Source organism: Hoplias malabaricus, chromosome 1 (assembly GCF_029633855.1).
Source record: "Hoplias malabaricus isolate fHopMal1 chromosome 1, fHopMal1.hap1, whole genome shotgun sequence".
In the NCBI taxonomy this organism is placed as follows: Eukaryota; Metazoa; Chordata; class Actinopteri; order Characiformes; family Erythrinidae; genus Hoplias; species Hoplias malabaricus.
The window spans coordinates 40,432,501-40,450,852 of record NC_089800.1 but is presented as its reverse complement, the minus strand read 5'-3'; the positions used below and the strand labels follow the sequence as shown (position 1 = coordinate 40,450,852).

General features: G+C 39.3%; 1 long non-coding RNA gene across 2 annotated transcripts; it reads right to left on the bottom strand.

Annotated features, from left to right (window-relative positions):
- Positions 1 to 9,260: 9,260 nt before the first annotated feature.
- On the bottom strand, positions 9,261 to 11,438 carry LOC136686593 (uncharacterized). Of its 2 annotated transcripts, XR_010800332.1 has the most exons (6): positions 11,350 to 11,438; positions 11,187 to 11,247; positions 10,992 to 11,082; positions 10,740 to 10,839; positions 10,576 to 10,659; positions 9,261 to 9,462 (listed from the first exon to the last, which is right to left on the bottom strand). It is a non-coding gene; the product is annotated as an uncharacterized lncRNA (long non-coding RNA). The 2 variants fall into 2 exon arrangements; XR_010800331.1 differs by lacking the exon at positions 10,576 to 10,659.
- Between the last annotated feature and the right edge of the window lie 6,914 nt (positions 11,439 to 18,352).

Here is an 18,352-nt window from a genome sequence, read left to right as displayed (position 1 = left end):
CCAGTCTCTCTCTCTCTCTCTCTCTCTCTCTCTCAGTAGAGCAAAATACCACGCCCCTCCCTCTCCTCCTACAGGTGAACCCTCCTCACACATCCTCGCCGTAAACTGTACTAAACCATACGAATAAAAACTTTTACTACGTTCGCTTTCCTTAGTCTAAAACGAGATTTATTTCTCGTTTAATTCTTAAGATCTTATTAATTCCTACACCAAGAGTTAGTTTCACATTATTTTGTGCTCTCAACAAAATGTATTTATTTATTCATTTATGTATTTAATACTTAATCATTTATATTATAGCCGTTCAGATAAGTAAAAAAAATTAAAACAATATTTAAAATTTCCATAGCCAGAGGAAGTAGTTAAGGAGGTCATAACATTGAGTCTCCCTCAGTGGAGAGTAAAACACAGAACAACATACAAATATATTCCATTCAAACAAAATAACAAGAACACAGTGTTATTGATGTGCTATTGAGCACAGTTGCCCCACTCCTCCCTTGTGAAGCAGGCCCTAAATATGGGTTAGTATGTGAGAAATAGTGTCCCTTGTGGTGCATTTCCTAAGTCTGAGTTAGTAACCTGTAGCTGTGTTCCAAACCTAGGCTGTGGCTGAGGTCAGACATGTCTGAGAAAGGACTGTCCTGTGAAGACTCCTTCTTAGTAACCAAGGTCACACAAATGGAACGGTCTAAGGAGGCTGCGTCGTGATGTCATAGGAAATGTCTTATCTGCCTCAAGGCACTAGCATTCATTCATTCATTCATTATCTGTAACCACTTTTCCGGTTCAGGGTCGCAGTGAGTCCAGAGCCTACCTGGAGTCATTGGGTGCAAGGCAGGAACACACCCTGGAGGGGGCGCCAGTCCTTTACAGGGTAACACACACACTCACACATTCACTCACACCTATGGACACGTTTGAGTCACCAATTCACCTAGTTTTTTGGACTGTGGGAGGAAACCGGAGCACCCATTATCTGCGGCACCACCATGCTGCCCTAGGCACTAACATGACTGTAATAGACTGTATTTGTTAATTAGTATTATCCTGCAAGACAATACTATATTATAAATGTTATTAAAACTCATTCTTCAGCCTTAAACACTGAAACGTACTTATTGCTTACCTCAACAGTTACTGAATTGGATCCAGTGCGCACTCACAACTATTAAAAGCAGTTTGCTCTTTCATTATGCTAGTGTGCAGTATCCACGCAACCTCGGACGCACTACATCTGCCATCTTACCAGCATCCTTTGACATATGGTGTCAAAAGTCAAACTAGTTGCCAAAAGACCTGTTTTTAACATTAATTAATGTTGTCCGTAATCATAATATATTTTATGTTTATTGTTCAATCTTACTTACACTTGTAAAAAGCTGGATCCAACTTTCCACTATTTTTCTCTCTCAGCTCCGCCGCTCCAGTGGAATCATGGGACAGGACATTGTGCTGGGCATACTTCAAAATTTCTCCCAATGAATATACATCATCCAGGGACATTTTCGCGCACTGCATAGACTACACTATGGAAATATGCAAATTTGCACACAGCCCTACTAAATAAAATATATGCTTACTATGGTGCTTTAATATGCTAATAAGCTCATTGATTAAATACGGTATAGAGACAAATAGTTTCATTAATCAGTTATTTTACACTTCACAAGGTAAAGGAACTCTGCTCCTGATACAGCTGAAGCTCAATTTTTTTGCCATGTTATTTTCTTCATGAAGAGGATTATGGGTAACTGAGGGCCATGAAAGATACTTCTGATGTGTCCTCCAACTCGCTTCAAACAAAGGCTGCATTTCTAGGCTGTTCCACAACTCCCCACTGCATTAACTAGTGTGTGTCTAATTTTGTTTTTGTGTACTCCACTACAGTTAGACAAAAACATGATAATAATTATTTTGTTCATTTGTGACTGTCACTATTAGGTTAGAACAAGGAAAGAGGAGCAGGGAAGGAGATTTGTGAAGGAGATTTATTTACAAATGAAATAAGGTAACAAAACAGATAAACATGGGAACCGTAACAGAAATATATCAAAATGACACAGAGGACTAGGAGGCTAAACACTAGACACAGGGACTAAACACTGAGCAAGAGACTAAACAAGGACACAAGACAATACACAGAACAAATACAGAAACCTTGCCAGAAAACGGACAGAAGACAATGGCCCACTACTAAGAAACACAGGCTATAAAAAGACACTACAGGCATTAAACACCTGGGAACTAATCAAGACAGGTGACACTAGAAATACGAGGGAAGAAAAATCACATGACTAGGGGAAACATGAGGGCAGCAAAATCACATGACAATGAAACAACCAGGAACCAAAACAGAACAGAACATAACACAGAAACAAACACATGTTACAGCGACTAAATAGTTGGAGTGAAACATTTTTAAGCTTTTATTTTGCACCATTATGTATCAAAGTACCACAACTTATTGTTCCATAACCAGTTTCCAACTAAATATCCTTTCTTCCACTGTGTATTCCATTCCTCCGATCTGAAAACAATGAGCCAAAGCTGTGTTTTCCCAGTCACGCAAGCAACTACCCAACACACCTCAGTTGTTTCACACATTTTCTTTCCAAGTTCATCTGAAGTGCCTAAAGCAGATATTTCTGCTTAGACTGGGTAAGATGATACACTTGCATAACGAGGGAAATTTGCATTTACTGTGAGCCCAACACCATGGGTCTGAAAGGATGTGTAACAGCCAAGAAGAAAGAAATTAGGATTCTGAACACCAAATCTGATGTGGAATAAATTACAGACTGGTCTGATTATCAGTCCTGTATTGTACCTCAACAAGAAATTAATCTGGGATGAAACACCCTTTAAATCACCCGCAGAAAATAAATAAATAAATAATGGCGGCACGGTGGCGCAGCAGGTAGTGTCGCAGTCACACAACTCCAGGGTCCTGGAGGTAGTGGGTTTGATTCCCGCTCCGGGTGACTGTGAGGAGTTTGGTGTGTTCTCCCCGTGTCCGTGTGGGTTTCCTCCCACGGTCCAAAAACGCACGTTGGTAGGTGGACTGGTGACTCAAAAGTGTCCGTAGGTATGTGTGTGTGTGTGTTGCCCTGTGAAGGACTGGTGCCCCCTCCAGGGTGTATTCCTACCTTGCGCCGGATGGTTTATCTTTTACATATGGATTATGTGGAGGGAGCCGTATAAAATGTAAAAAAAAAAATCAAACCTGTTTTTTTTCTGTTATATGGACCCTTTAAAATAAAAAACTCTCAAAGAGTCTTAAAGCCACCCTCTGAATTCCCCACACTTTAAGGTTTTTTTTCATAGTTTTCCTGGATTTCTTTGGCAAACTAGTGACCAGTGCTTTGAGGTTCCACAGGAGTTCAATCTCACACTGAAAAATGCTAATACTTCCACTGTAGCTGTCAAATTGACTCTTTTAATTAGGATCTCTCTTAGCGTGTGTGGGGGTAACATGAGTCAGTGTGTGATATTACATTTATGACATTAGTTGATGTGTGCTAGACTAATGAGTACAGGTCGAAAGCACACGGTGACCCCAGTCATGGCTTATTTCAGCCCATCCTGACTGGCCTGTTGCCATAGAAACAAAGAGCCAATCAAGAGTGGGGCATTAGCAGTGGTCAGTTATTCGGCTACATGTCTCAGACTAATTCCTGTTGTAAAAGAGTCCTAAATAAAATGAGTAATTTGTGTCCTTTTTATTCAGTGCCAGAATTTCTGTCCGGCTTAGAGACCTAGCTGAATACAGCATCAAATACTCTGTATTCCCAGATTCCCTGAATCTGATTGTTAGCCAAAAAAGTAATTGAAGGCATTGTACAGCCAGGTTTTTAACATTCAGCGTAACTTGGGACTACTGTCTAGGTTCATAAATATTAACAGCAAATGTTCTGTGGGTTTCAGTTTAGCTTTCGAGATGTAATGGATTTCGTGCTACTATTTACATGGTGTTATCTCAACTTAAGAACTCTACACCATTTAGACTGGCCTGTTGTGCAGCATCATATAACTTAATATATGTCTCTTCATAAGCCACTGAACATAAATCATGCTGATATGCTAACTTGCTTGCTAAGTGATGGTGATGGGTCACAAAACCAGTCTGCATTAGTAAAAAAAAACATAAAAATATATATCTAAAAATATTTCCAGACTCAACCCTTACATCATGTTCCCGTAAAATACATTCTGGAAGATGAACAAATACTACATGCAGTGTCCACAGTGTCTACTCAGCACTAATGCATATTCATAAGACGCACAAGTGCATCTTCATGGTGACTTTGGAATGACTGGAGCTGGAACTTAATAATTAACTTGCAGATGTCTGAATTTTTCATGGGTCAGGGGTTTTTTGGAGGTAGGGGTTCTGTTCATTTTTTGCCACTGAAGTCAAAACTGGACAAATTTTTGAGCTGAACACTGATGTTGAGCTCATGGACAGCAATTTTGAGAATAACTGAGGGGTAGATCCCACAAAGCAGGATTTCTCATTTAAGCAGTTAACTTAAGCCCAAAGATGAGGATTGTCCGATAGGTATTTCAAACAGGACAGGCTTGATTTTGGGCTTGTGCTACTTAGATAAATTGAGAAATCCTAGTTTGTGGAACAGTCCCCTAGTGAATCGAACAATGGCTGGTAAACAGTTTCATTCAGAATGTTTAGACTTGAAATGGGGATTGCAGAAAAATTACCAACTTGAATTTCATTACAATAGTGATGATTGGAACCAGGGACTGGAATTTCTGCAGCACAATTAATGGTCACTATACATTATAAATCCAAATGTTTGTAAACACATAATAGATTTACACTATAATTAGTGTATTCAGCTGTCACACAGCTCCTGGGGTTGTGGGTTCAAGCCCTGTTCTGAGTCACATTCTCTGGTATGTACTCCTTGAGTCCGCATGTGTTTCCTCATGGTGCTCCACTTTCATCCCATGATACAAAAACACACACTGGTAGGTGGATTGGCTGCTCAAAAGTGTCCATAGGCGCCCTCTCCAGTGTGTGTTCCAGCCTTGCGCCCAGTGATTCCGGGTAGGCTCTGGACCCACCGCAACCCTGAACTGGATAAGTGGTTACAAACAATGAATCAATGAATGAATGAACTATTTTAAGGACTGCAACCCTGAACTGGATAAGCGGTTACAGACAACGAATAAACTATTTTAAGGTGCGCCAATCATTAATGCAGGCATTCGGTAATCTCTCATGTCATGCTTTTCTGTAGATAGGACAAGCTTAAACAGTTAGATATGAGCCTAAGGTAAAAATACCTACACCAAATGCCAAACACCCACTAGAGGAGTATTAAAGCCCTCAGTATTAGGTTGCATTTGTGATCATCCAGAATTAATCAAACATCTGTACTTTTCACATATCTGAATGTTATTAAATCTTCCAAGAAATGTCCCAAGGCCTATTGAAAAATTGTACATAGAAGAGTGAATGAATGAATACCATTCATTTCAGAACAAAAACACAAACATTTGTCCCATTGTGGATTTGCCCTTCAGACCAGTGTTCTTTGATATAATTTTGCATGCACCTCTCCATGAAAATAAAAATCAACTTCTCCTGTTGCCTTCTCTGTGAAATACCTTAATGAGTTTCTCTACAATGTCACATTTTTCCATTAGACCGATCTGAATGACATTGTATAGTATCCATTTAATTATGGGGGGATATAAAAATGTGCAACAAAACAAAAGGAAGATTTAAAAAAGCCATATCATGGTGTAGTTAACTCAATTAATTCTCTACCAATGTAAGTACTTATTAAGTTGAAGTGTATCTGAGTATCCTCCCAGCCATATTCCTTTCTCAGTGATAAGGAACTGGTGCCTATGGCAAATTTGAATAATTCATCTTTGGCAGCTAGATCCAGAAAAGATTTTTCCCCAAACCTGCAGGCATGTCATATACCAACACAGCAGTTTTCTAGCAGAGATTTAATTTAATTAGATTTTTTTTACCTAATACTCTAGTGTATTCATCTCAAAATATAATACTCAGTTTAATTTTCTACTGAAGAACCTCTCATTGACTACTTTTAAACAGTAGCACAAGGGTCTTCTTTAACCAAGGTTTAAGTTTATTGGTAGAGAAACCTATGTCCACAACTTAGTAATTGTAGTTATTAATTATAACTTATTAATTGCAGCGATTTTGCACATCATTATAATGGGAAGTTTACTTCAAACTATAGCAAATTATAGTAATCACTATCTCATAAATATGGCATATTGCCATTCTAGGGTATGACTTTCAACATTAAATGATGACTAACCATAATTATGACTTAATATCCCATAATATCCCATCTTACTATCTCATAATTAATGCTTAATATCTTTTTATAGAATTATATAATAACATACTTTTTAATATGACATTCTCATAATAATTACAATGGATACTACTTCATTATTATGGAATATTAAGCCGTAATTATGAGATAGTTAGCTATAATTACTACCATTACTAAGATTAAAAACAAACAAACAAACAAAACCTTCAGCAAATGATTTCTATACACTGGTCTAAAATATAAATTCAGTCACTACATCAGTGGAACTTTTTCTGAGCTGAGACTTTACTGCCCTCTAGCGGTACTTTAGTTTTATTCTGTTTTGTTATGTTTTAGATGAATGGGAATTAAAGGTCTGGCAAGGCAAATGGACTACGCACGTTTGAGCACTGCTGGCAAAAGATGGACAAGTTTGTGAGAGTTACACAGCAAATTCACCACTGTTAAATCAACAGTATTAGTGTTAACACTGAGAGTGTTAAATTATTACACTAATAGTGTTACTTTAACACTGGTGAATTTGCTGTGTAAACATGCAGCAGATGATGGGTTCTCAAGCCACAGCAAAGGGAAAATAAGAAAATACTGCTGAGGCATATCTTAATGCAAGCTCATACCAGTCACTGAAGAAATGGTGGGATTACATGTGCCGATGTTGCAGAACAAATGTACAGGTTTTAGGTTTTTTCTCTCAGGAGCTGTTTTATCATTTCTTTTTTGTGCAGGGAAGCAATTAGGAGCAAATATGTTTAACAATAACGGTTACTTTATTTTATTTCTATAAATAGTTGCAGTTTTGAGGCAGCACAGTGGCACAGCAGGTAGAGCTGCAGTCACACAGCTCCAGAGACCTGGAGGTTGTGAGTTTAAGTCCTGCTCTGGTCTGTGAGGGGTTTGGTGTGTTCTCCCTGTGTCCGCGTGGGTTTCCTCTCACAGTCCAAAAACTCACATTGGTAGATGGATTGGTAACTCAGTGTCCATAGCTGTTAGTGTGTGTATGTGTCGCCCTGTGAAGGACTGATGCCCCCTCCAGGGTGTGTTCCCACATTGCACACAATGATTCCGGGTAGGCTCCGGACCCACCATGACCCTGAACTGGATAAGCGGTTACAGACAATGAATGAATGAATGAGTTGCTGTTTTATACAGTGAATAGTGAAGTATTTCAGACACTCTCATGCTTTTGCACATTACTGAGCAACGTTAGATTCTGTCACATAAATACTACGAGTAAATAACCCATAGCCTGTTAGCTGGGTAGCTAATTGCTCTCCACACAAAGTTTTGCCCAGTACACTTTCAAATCTATGGACAGTAAAATGATCTCACTAATTCTAAACACAGTGCATTTGCCTAGAGGTCTTCAAAGAAAAAAAAAGTAATTATTCAATGAATCCACTGTAAAAGTTTGTGGAGAAGTGGCTATTGCTATTCTCTGTCAAATATAAATAGTGGCTATTGCTATTCTCTGTCAAATATAAATAGTGGCTATTGCTATTCTCTTTAATATAAACATCAGTTTTAGAGGTCCCTGATTCCAGAAAGCTGCAAGGACACTGTCTTGAGGACCACTTAACATCAGAGAAGCAGACTTTAGTCCATGATGAACTGCAGTGTGATCGAATTTTAAAGATCAGACACAGTCTGTTGGCAGCTGAGCGTAAAAGGCCTGCTGCTTGATGCAATATATTGATGCCATTGATTGACTAATGACCAATCAATAGACTACCATAGGTTTTTTTTAAAAGAGAACATGAAAACTGCTTAAAAACACATCAGGCCCCAGGTTTTCCTCATTCTTTCCCATCAATTTCCCATGTGAGGAAGTGCACTAGTGAAGAAGTATGGAAAGATTCCATTTCACAGAATACAATGTTTCTTATTGCCTTAAATAAGAGTTGAATGTCACACAGCTCCAGGGACCTGGAGGTTGTCGGTTCGATTCCCACTCCGGGTGACTGTCTGTGAGGAGTTGGTGTGTTCTCCCTGTGTCCGCGTGGGTTTCCTCCCACAGTCCAAAAAGTGTCCGAATGTGTGTGTTGCCCTATGAAGGACTGGCGCCCCCTCCATGGTGTATTCCTGCTTTGCGCCCAATGATTCCAGGTAGGCTCTGGACCCACCGTGACCCTGAACTGGATAAGCGGTTACAGATAATGAAGAGTTGAATGTGGCCTTTAAACATAATTTTAAAGAGTAACACCTGTAAACATAATTTTAGTTTTAAAATGCACACTAAAACATCACCTTCACATCATTGCAGTGCTGAGATCACACCCCATCCAAATTATACCTGCTTTTTAGTGGTCTGATGGGGTTCTTTATGAACACAGCACTAATGTTTCAATTCATTATTATAAATTCTGAAACAGCACCATCCCCACGCTTTAAAGCACCCAGAACATGTGTAGGCAACACAGGTTTATTTAAAGATATTCAGAGAGTGAATTTCAGTTCATATTTTACGTGTAGGATTGCACAACACACATTACCTAAAGGTCTGGTACAACACTGAAAAAACTGCTAAAGCTGAAGTACATAAATAAATCTGGATTAAATATTAGAATATAAAAACATGCTCTGCATGCACGTACGGATAATTTACATTGTTGTCTCAGTGTACATCTACCCATCCCCACAATTCACACTGCAGTTCTTTCTGTATGTTTTTAACTCTTTTTTTACCAAACGCATTATTAAATATTTCTTTTTCTGAACAATTATTTATAAGATATAAGATATTATATCTTCTCACATTTTTAATGTTACTGCTTGTGTTATTGTACATTCATTCATTCATTCATTGTCTGTAACCGCTTATCCAGTTCAGGGTCGCGGTGGGTCTAGAGCCTACCTGGAATCATTGGGCACAAGGCAGGATACACCCTGGAGGGGGTGCCAGTCCTTCACAGGGCAACACACACACACACACACACATTCACTCACACCTACAGACACTTTTTATTGAGTCACCAATCCACCTGCCAACGTGTGTTTTTTGGACTGTGGGAGGAAACTGGAGCATCCTGAGGAAACCCATGCAGACACAGACACACAAACTCCTCAAATTTCCCCTGCAGTCTTCTTCTCAAAGCTGATCGCACATACTCAGACACAGGAACCCCTGCAGAGAGAAAAAAAGAAAAATATATACAGAGAATAAGGGACACACTGCAAACAGAAACCTGTCAGAACAAAAACAGCTCCTGTATCTGCAAATCAATACAAAGGAAACTTACATTACAACTAACAAGGAAACTTATCCCTAATCTTAAGGACAACTAATATAAAATAAATATACTACAAAAATATGTAGTATTAACACCAAACTAAACGTACTTGCTATAAAATGGCTGCAAATCTACATGGATAAAAGTATTAAAAGTAAAAGCAAAGGATGGGAGCAAAGGATGAGCTCAGAAGAAAGTCTAAAAAATAGGGGATGTGATCATTGAAGAGGAAAAAAGCAGAAAAGGAGAATAGACCTCTGATGTTGTTGTACAGTCATTCTGTACTCAGTGTATGATCACTAAGAATGTTACATGGTATATTCTTTATGCAGAAAATGAAAGGAGTTTTGTAAAGCTGTTGCTGTTGCTGTTCTTATAGGGGCGTGATACTAATTAAAGACAGCATTCCAATCCAATCTCAATTTGTACACAGATTAATTCATTTAGCTTTACACTGTCCACTGCTGGGGAATAAGTTTAATGATTCTGAATGGAGCCCATTAAACATTAAATAGAAAATAATTTGCAAATTCAAAATCCTGAATTACAACTTTGAAAACAACAAAACAAAATATCAGAAAGGTCAGACACATCTCTAATGCTGACCACAGGATGAAGCACAATTTCAAAGGTCTATAAGGAGTGAGGGCTGCAGAAGGGGGTGGGCTTCTATTAAGCCTTCTATTAAGGTAACCTTAACCCTGAGAATAGTCCGTTGTGTTCGAACTGCTGCTGATGTGCACCTCACCCAGTCCATGAGGTAACACTGGGGCATCAAATAGTCAAGAAAAAAGGGTGGCAAAGACGAATGAAATGTCAACAAATATGTTCTGATTCAGAAGAGAGTTAATAACTAGTCTCAGACTGAAGCATAATCTTAGATCAGATTCAGACAAGCATGTGACAAACAGAAGCTGGTGCTGTATGAGCTCTGTGAACTTATTCATACTGTACATGTCTACTACACAACACAAACCTGCACTGGATTTTTAGACTGGATTTCTTACCAGAGAGATATACGTCCTTGCTTCTCTCAGGTTGCCAAAGGTCACCAACTCAAACACATCATCAATGAAGTCAAAGTGGTAAATCTGAAACCATGGAAAACTTTGAGTCTTGACTCACATTCCGGGAAATAACTTTTAGTTATAGCTCCACACACTATACTCACCCCAATCTCTGTCAGCTCCACACAAATGTCCTAATGATGGGAAGCATTTTGAGGAAAAGAACAGCAGCTGGTCAAATGCCTCACGGAAAAGGGTCAGATACTGGAGGTATAAAGAAAAAAAGCTCAGGACTGAATTATTTACTTTACATATATAATATATTGTACATATAAATACATTGTACATCAGTCTCTTTAATCATTCATATTAAGCATGTTTTTAACTCTGTTTTTAACTCTGAAAGTATATGTTACCTTGTCGTGTTCAGTGTCCAGTGCACTCAGGATGATCCTTCCTGCCTCTCTGACAGTATCACAGGACTGGCCGTCACTTCAGATGAACGAGCTAACGGTACAGAATGAAATGGAGGAAGGGGTGAAAACCAAAGACGGGGTGAGTACTACATTACGAACAGAGTGATATTAAAGTGGGAAAGGGTAGTAACAAACCTCAAAAGCCTGGAGCAGGACCTTCAGCTTGAGAGAAAATATAATCCTCTCGCTGAAGTAGCTAGTGGCAGTAAACTACGATATGAACACACTAAATAAACGTCTTTCAGAATCAGAAAAGACAACAGCTATTCAGCTATATGAAGAAAAAAACAGTACTTACTATTAAGCTGGCACCTGTTATGCCCCAAGAGGGGCATTGTCTGCAGCGGTCTGTGAAAAAAATATAGGCCTATTTACTTCCACCGAAATTTTTACAGCCAAACAACGTGTTCGTGTACGTCAGGGGCTATGGGAGGAGGAGTGGGCGGGGCGGGGCGAGCCCACCGCTTTCCGGTTTCTGGTATCTCTGCAGGCCGGGGACACCTCCAAGTGGGAGGTACAACTCCAAGTGGGTGGGACAACCTAACACTAAACCTATCCATAACCATAGCCACCTACTTATTGGTATCCGCCTACTTACTGTGTATGCCCCTCCCACATGCAGCTCTCCAGCCTGCAGGTATTTGTTGTGGGTTTCTCCGGGAATGGAAGTAATAACCGGCCTTTGTGGCCGCAGCTCCACTCATAAACAGCAGGGGTCGCCATCCTAGCGGACACGGCAAACACGCTCTGAGAGCGGCATCGAGTTTGAGAAAACAGCGCTGAAAAAGCAACTTGAGTAATCGCAGCGTGTGTCCAGGTCTGACGGTTAATCACTGGAGTTTCACCGGTTTAAAACACGAACTCAGCGCCTCCGCTTTCCGCTTTTTAAATATAAACACGGTCCCTGTCGGGAGCGGAGCTATTTCAATGGCAAATACAGTGCCCTATTCGCTATATAGTGCACTATTTTGGGGTTCCGCCATTTTGTGTGTCAAATGTCCACTATTTTCAGTGCTCTCCACCGTTTACTGCTATAAGTAATGTGCACCCTGATTGCGGATTCCGAATTTGTTTGGCTAAAACTTATATGGGTTTGTGTCAGAACTTATCCACTTTAATCCTAAATGCACGTCCATATAATTGTGCATAATTAGGATAGTGAGTAGACACCCTTCCCCCATATATTTAACTCTTCACTTTACCTGAACTTATAGCAAACTTATATTTTTATCACAATAACAACTTATTTAATTATCAAGACATAACGAAAATATTTATTTTAATACAATTTTCATGTTGTGTCTTTAATGTTAATGTTGCTATAACTGTTCAAACTGCACTAGCTTTAAGGGACCAAGAATGTGCCCAGAGCCCATTGATCTTCATTGGCTATGATGCTCCTCTGCCCATGATATGGATGGATTAACAAACAATAACTAATAAAAAGTTAGACCAAACAATCAGCCACACCATTCAAAATACCCAGCTAACATTTTTTTTTTTCATTATAACAAGATGTTGGAAAACCTACTAAGTCAAGGCAAAAGTCCGCAGGTTATTCGTGGCTAACCACCTGTGCACATACCAGTGTTAGACTGTTCCTGTTCCTGTCATCACCAAGATAAGTGGAATAACATTTAATTAGGTTAATTCATTTCAGTCACATTCAGTGGCTAAATCCAGTTTGTGCCTAGCTAGCATAGCATAGCTGACACTTTAGTTGGGGCAGGTAAGTTTACAAATTGGTTTTCATGCTGGTAGCTTAGAGTCTGTATGATTAATTAAGCAATAATACACAAGAGGTGATATGTGGTTGGAGGCACGACGTAAATGAATTTCGATTTTATATATTCTTAAGACTCTGTCCATTGGGCATTTTCACATAAAATGTAGACACATGCACATATCCAAGTGAGAGGCAAATGAAGTGTATCTAATGTATCTCAGCGTATATTCATAGCCTTATAACTCTGGATGCGAGTCACTATGGATTAGATGAAATCCAAAGTTTAATTTAAAAGCGATTCATAAGGTGTTTGATCGATTAGCATGTCTATGTGGTTTGTATTGCAAATGTGTGGCAATGCCTTTTCTCTCACTTCTCAGTCGAATCATGTTCACTTCATGAATATCTATACTAATTATTGCACAATCCCAAGTTTACTGTGTTGGTTCACACATAAAACATACTAAAAGCCAATGTCTAAAGCAAACACTGATGATCACAGCCACATTTTCCCTAGATTAAAACTGTTTTACTGTTTTATGTTGAGAGGAACGGCAAGTTCTACTTGTTTTGTGAAGAAAATCAATAAATCCGTTTTCATTTATTGCTTTTTGGGCCTTGGGGCTGAATGAGATGAAACAAAAAGCTGTTGTGATGAACAAAGCTGTACCTCAGCTGTGAGAAAGCAGCTCATCACTGGGACAAAAGAAGTGCTTCTGTCGCAGAGATTCATGTTGCTATCACATGTCCCTTTTCCCCTCTTTTATTTAAGTTGGTCAGATGTTCAGCTCCTCCACCAGATGGTTGGATGTAGGGACTTTAGGTAGTTGAAATGAAAGGCCTATGAGTTATAATTTGGACATTTACAATCTATCTGCATTTTTTAAACAGTGAACTTCTCAAGTTTTTTGGTTAAAGGGTTTTTTAATTTAATTTGAAGGTTAAAAGTTTGTAGTACAGAGAGTTATGGCAAAGGTTCTTTGTATGTCCCTGGAGAATAGCCATAAGTCATGTGTAATGGTGCTGATGCTTCTCGACCTCTAGGGACTCCTTATGTAATAAAAGAGACAGACAGAGAGAGAGAGAGAGAGAGAGAGAGAGAGAGAGACCATTCCAAATGTTACTTCTCTCAGGCTTGAAAGGGAGAGTTACTACAGCCATGTTTTACCATTCAGAAGGAAAGAGCTGTAGGATAACGTGACTCGGTCAAAGAACTTCTTGCTGTTGTTAACCAAGCCTTGCCTCACACTAACACACTTCTTTGTATGGAAGCCTTGTCTGCTACTTTAGAAGAACTCGCTGAACTGAAGAGAAGAGGGCAGAGGGGATCTCCACAGAGACGAGACAGAGATGTTACTCTATCTTATTAAAGCACTTCTCCAGCTGAACATCTATGCAAACCCAGGAGGCTCGGACCTCATCCACACACAGAATTTCCATGGCACCTTTTCTCACCTCAGGATTGTAGACCTGGACCTTGAGGATGCCAGTGGCTTCAGTGGTAAGATTCTTTTAGCTCATCCTGGACTACACTCTCAGGAAACCCTCAAGGGTACATCTTCCATTCAGTTACATCAGTTCAGTGATTTCCTTCAGTACTCATTTTGTTCAAAGAAAACTAAAGGTGTCCCCATACTATGGATGGGCGATGGAAAATGTCCTCTGTGTTATTATTAAGATTGAATTATTTTAAATGAACCCCTTCCATGGCATATGAAGATGAAGCCCGATCTTCAAAAGGCCTGGGATTAGTCCAATGGTGTATTCTGCGCTTTATGAATGTTAATCAGAGCATTATGAATATTTTAGGCCTTTTCATTTGTTCGTGTTTTCTCAGAATCCCAGAAGTGAGAGCTTGATTTTTTTTTTTTTGACATTCAAATGGTCTGCTGTGTGGATCAGAGAGAGAGAGAGAGAGAGAGAGAGAGGCTGTATTAAATCCTGTTGATGCCCAATCTAATGGCATGACTAAGATTGGTGTAAACCTTCAACACCAGGAGCTATTACAACTTAATGGCCATTTTGATTAGACTGACATCATCACAACCTGAGGACAAGCCATGTCTGTTGCCATGACAGCTCCAGAGTAGTTGGCAAGGTTTGTACGTGAGGGGAAATACCTCCAGGCAATTTGTAAGGAGCAAGAGCATGGGGACGTGGCTTTGTCTCACCTGGTTATCTATTCACCTAGACCAGCCTGCCATCTCTCTCCAAACCTGGTGAATAGCTCTGACCCCAATCTGTCAGAGGTCCACTTACATTGGACAGAAAAAAGAACTGGAAACACCATCTTATGTGTGGCTAATCTGCATTAGTGAAAGTCTGGCTGAATGAACCGTTTGTTTTCAGGGCAGCTTTAGGCCCTGGAATAGTAATTGGACAGTGATATTTGTGTTGTTTTGGCTCTGTAGTGCAGCAAATTGGATTTGAAATGCAATGACTGCTATGAGACCTAAGTTCAGCTTTAATTTGATGGCACTGGGGGAAACAGGATTCACTGCCCGTTTTATGCATAGTTCCGCCAATTTTTAAGACAAAAATTAGTGATGAGAGAGATGGAAAAATGGAGAGATGAGCATAATCATGAATAAAAACCATCATATTCTGTGCGTGACTGGGCAGTTACAGAAATATACAGATGCTGGGGTTATTTTGGAAGCTTGTTCCCTTCAGTATTGTCTTCACTAAGTGAAATGCATGCTCAGTGGGTTTGGATCATATGACTGACTTGGGCTGTACAAATTTTTCTATTCTTTGGCCCAAACACCTCACAGTTGCCTTAGTAAATTCCTTCCAGGTCATTGTCCTACTGCAAGGTGAAACACAATCCATTGGGTTTTGAAGCATTTGGCTGCAACAGTTAAGACGTTTATAGACATTTCAGGATGAATGAGCGGTACTTCTGGCAGCCGTACAGGTCCAGGCAGCCACATTTCACACATCAAGGAAGATGCTTTAGATCATGTGCGATTCCCTTTATTCTATACACTTTTCCACATGCAAGTTGATTGTTGCCACATTTGCAGCTTTCTTTATTCCTAATAATGATTTAACAGTAGATTTTGACCAAGACTAATTGCTTAGAGAGACTGCATCTGCTTCATGCAGTATGAACATTTAAATTCTGCACTCCATACTGATCTGGAAAACGTTTTACAACAAAGTGTCACATATAAGCTCACACATTCTGCCTTGCAATATTTGTGGGTGCTCATCTGATGACTAGGTAAGCTAGGTGTTAGTTCAGCTCTTCAATCAGCTATTTTCAGGTACTGTATTTTTCTCAGCACCTATAAAACATTAGGTGCAAATTTCTGAAGCAGTCTTTATTTTGATCCAGAATTTTTTTGAATATAAAAACAAAACCAAACCAATTTTTTAAGCAAAAACTAATTCAAACAATCTCTATAGAAGCTGTTTAAACGTCACTTTCTGGGAAAGACAATGGAAATCCAGGACAGCTGATGAAAATGTCTTAATGTGTGGTAACACAAACACATATTCTACATTTATTTGTTGCACCTAGCATACTTTTAGCACTGTAAGTATGGCAGCAATTTACCATCTGTAAAAGATGCACTATTTGTCAATTTTTTGTCCCTGTTTTCTTCTATGTTCTTCTCTTCCATTCTAGCATTATGTTCTGTGTATTGCAGTCTCCCAGTAAAACTACAGTTGTTTTGAAGAGAAAAAGGCAAGCACAACATATTGTTTATAGGCTTTTTATTAAATGTTGATAACAATAGTGTCAGCAGTGCCCACACATATTTTGACCATTGTGTATATAATATAAATAGGATTTTTTCAATTTAGCTATTCCTCCTCAGCGTTTAAATGTTAATACTATTGTCCTCTGTTCACCGTGTTCTCTGTGTTCTGCTAAAGTTCTGCTATCTGCCGCTAGATGGCAGTGTGTAGCTGTAAAACTCTTTTCCTTGTTCTTGCTGGTTTTAGTCCATCACTAAATAATTTAGAAGAGTTTGCTGTCCTGAAAGCATCCTGATGTCTTTGCTTCAGTCTGGATTCTGAGTAACCTATCTTTCAGTGGATTACATTTATTGCAGTACTACTGAGCCCCGGAGATGTTTGTATTGTGTGGCACATGCTTAGGGTATTTTAGACAATAACTATGCTAATGGAGGTCAGATGATGGGTTAGTATTGATGTTACAAAGCAGGTGTGTGGCCTGCTCCCTCACACTCTCTAAATCAGTCGGACATCACATTTTACACTTGGGAGCAATGCCCCTCACTTCTGTTGTGTCAGGGAAAAGTTATTGCTCTCGTGTCAGGCTATAACAAATCACTGAGAGGCTTTTGTCTTCTCTCAGCATGTGTGTGTCTCGAGTGTTTGCACGTGTGTCTGGCCAGCCAGCCTTTTGTTTCTTCCAATTTGGACCCTGCCCTGCAGTGACCTGCTGTGTGTGGCATAAGTCCCCAGCCCCCTCTGGGTCCTGCTCCTCTCTGGATCCAAAGAGGAAGGAAAAAGGTTTTTGGAAAACAGGACCAGGGCCATATGGCCCTGTACGCCGACTGGTAAAATTAGTAAAAACAGAACCATAAGGTTCTATAGTATCACAGTCATGAAATCTGAACCAGATAAAGGCAGATCTACTGGAGTCAATACTGAGTGCTGAGATTTATTGGACCCTTTATACCAATATATACACAATAACATAGCCATATTCCCTTTAATAGTATAATACGGTTTTCCCTGGAGTTCACTTTGAATGTTTTTTTTTTCATCTTCTCTGTATCCTGGCAAATGAAACAAACATTTGTTGTTACTGTGCTTTAAGGACTGAGATATAGATAATCATATGTAAATGAAGCTGCCCTGTATTGTGCCTTATTTAAAAAGCAATAAAATCTGAATCACTGCTTAAAGCTGGAGTTAGTGCTTTTGTAGAAACCAAGTCAAAGTAAAAAAAAAATTAATTAATAATTATAAATATTTTTTTTAATCAGCCCCCCTTCCAAAGTCATTCCATTAAAACACAGGAACACATATGCTATGTTTGGGTGCTTATCGGAAGATTGTATATACCGGGTGGTTAAGTAGTAAATACGACTTCACTGTGTTTGGGAGCATGGCTAAAGATCTACTCACTGTACACAATATGTCCCTAAAAATGATTTGCAATTAAATACTAAACAGTTTTTGAGTAATAACAAAACTGATCATAATATTTGGCTTATATTCACAGAAATCATGCATAATAGAACTATTCAAATGCATATTTGCCATTTTCTCCTGGCAAAGAGGTAAAAGGTCAATATATATGTCACATCTTGTAAACTCATTTATCATCTAGGATCCAGAGTTTACCAGTGATAAATACGACTTTGTCATTTCCAACATCACTTGAACGAAGCACAAGTCACACAGAGGGAGGTGCTCAGTGCCTCGCGTTCAAACATCCACCTACCTCATGTCTCAGTCACATGAAAGAAAACATCCAACAAATAAACAGATGTTAACTCTGGTTTTCCCTCTGACTTCATCCAGCCTCTTTTTGTTAGAAAGCTTTCTCTACCTCTGCCGTCCTTTTCTTTGTTTAGTAGTGCTGCGCCCC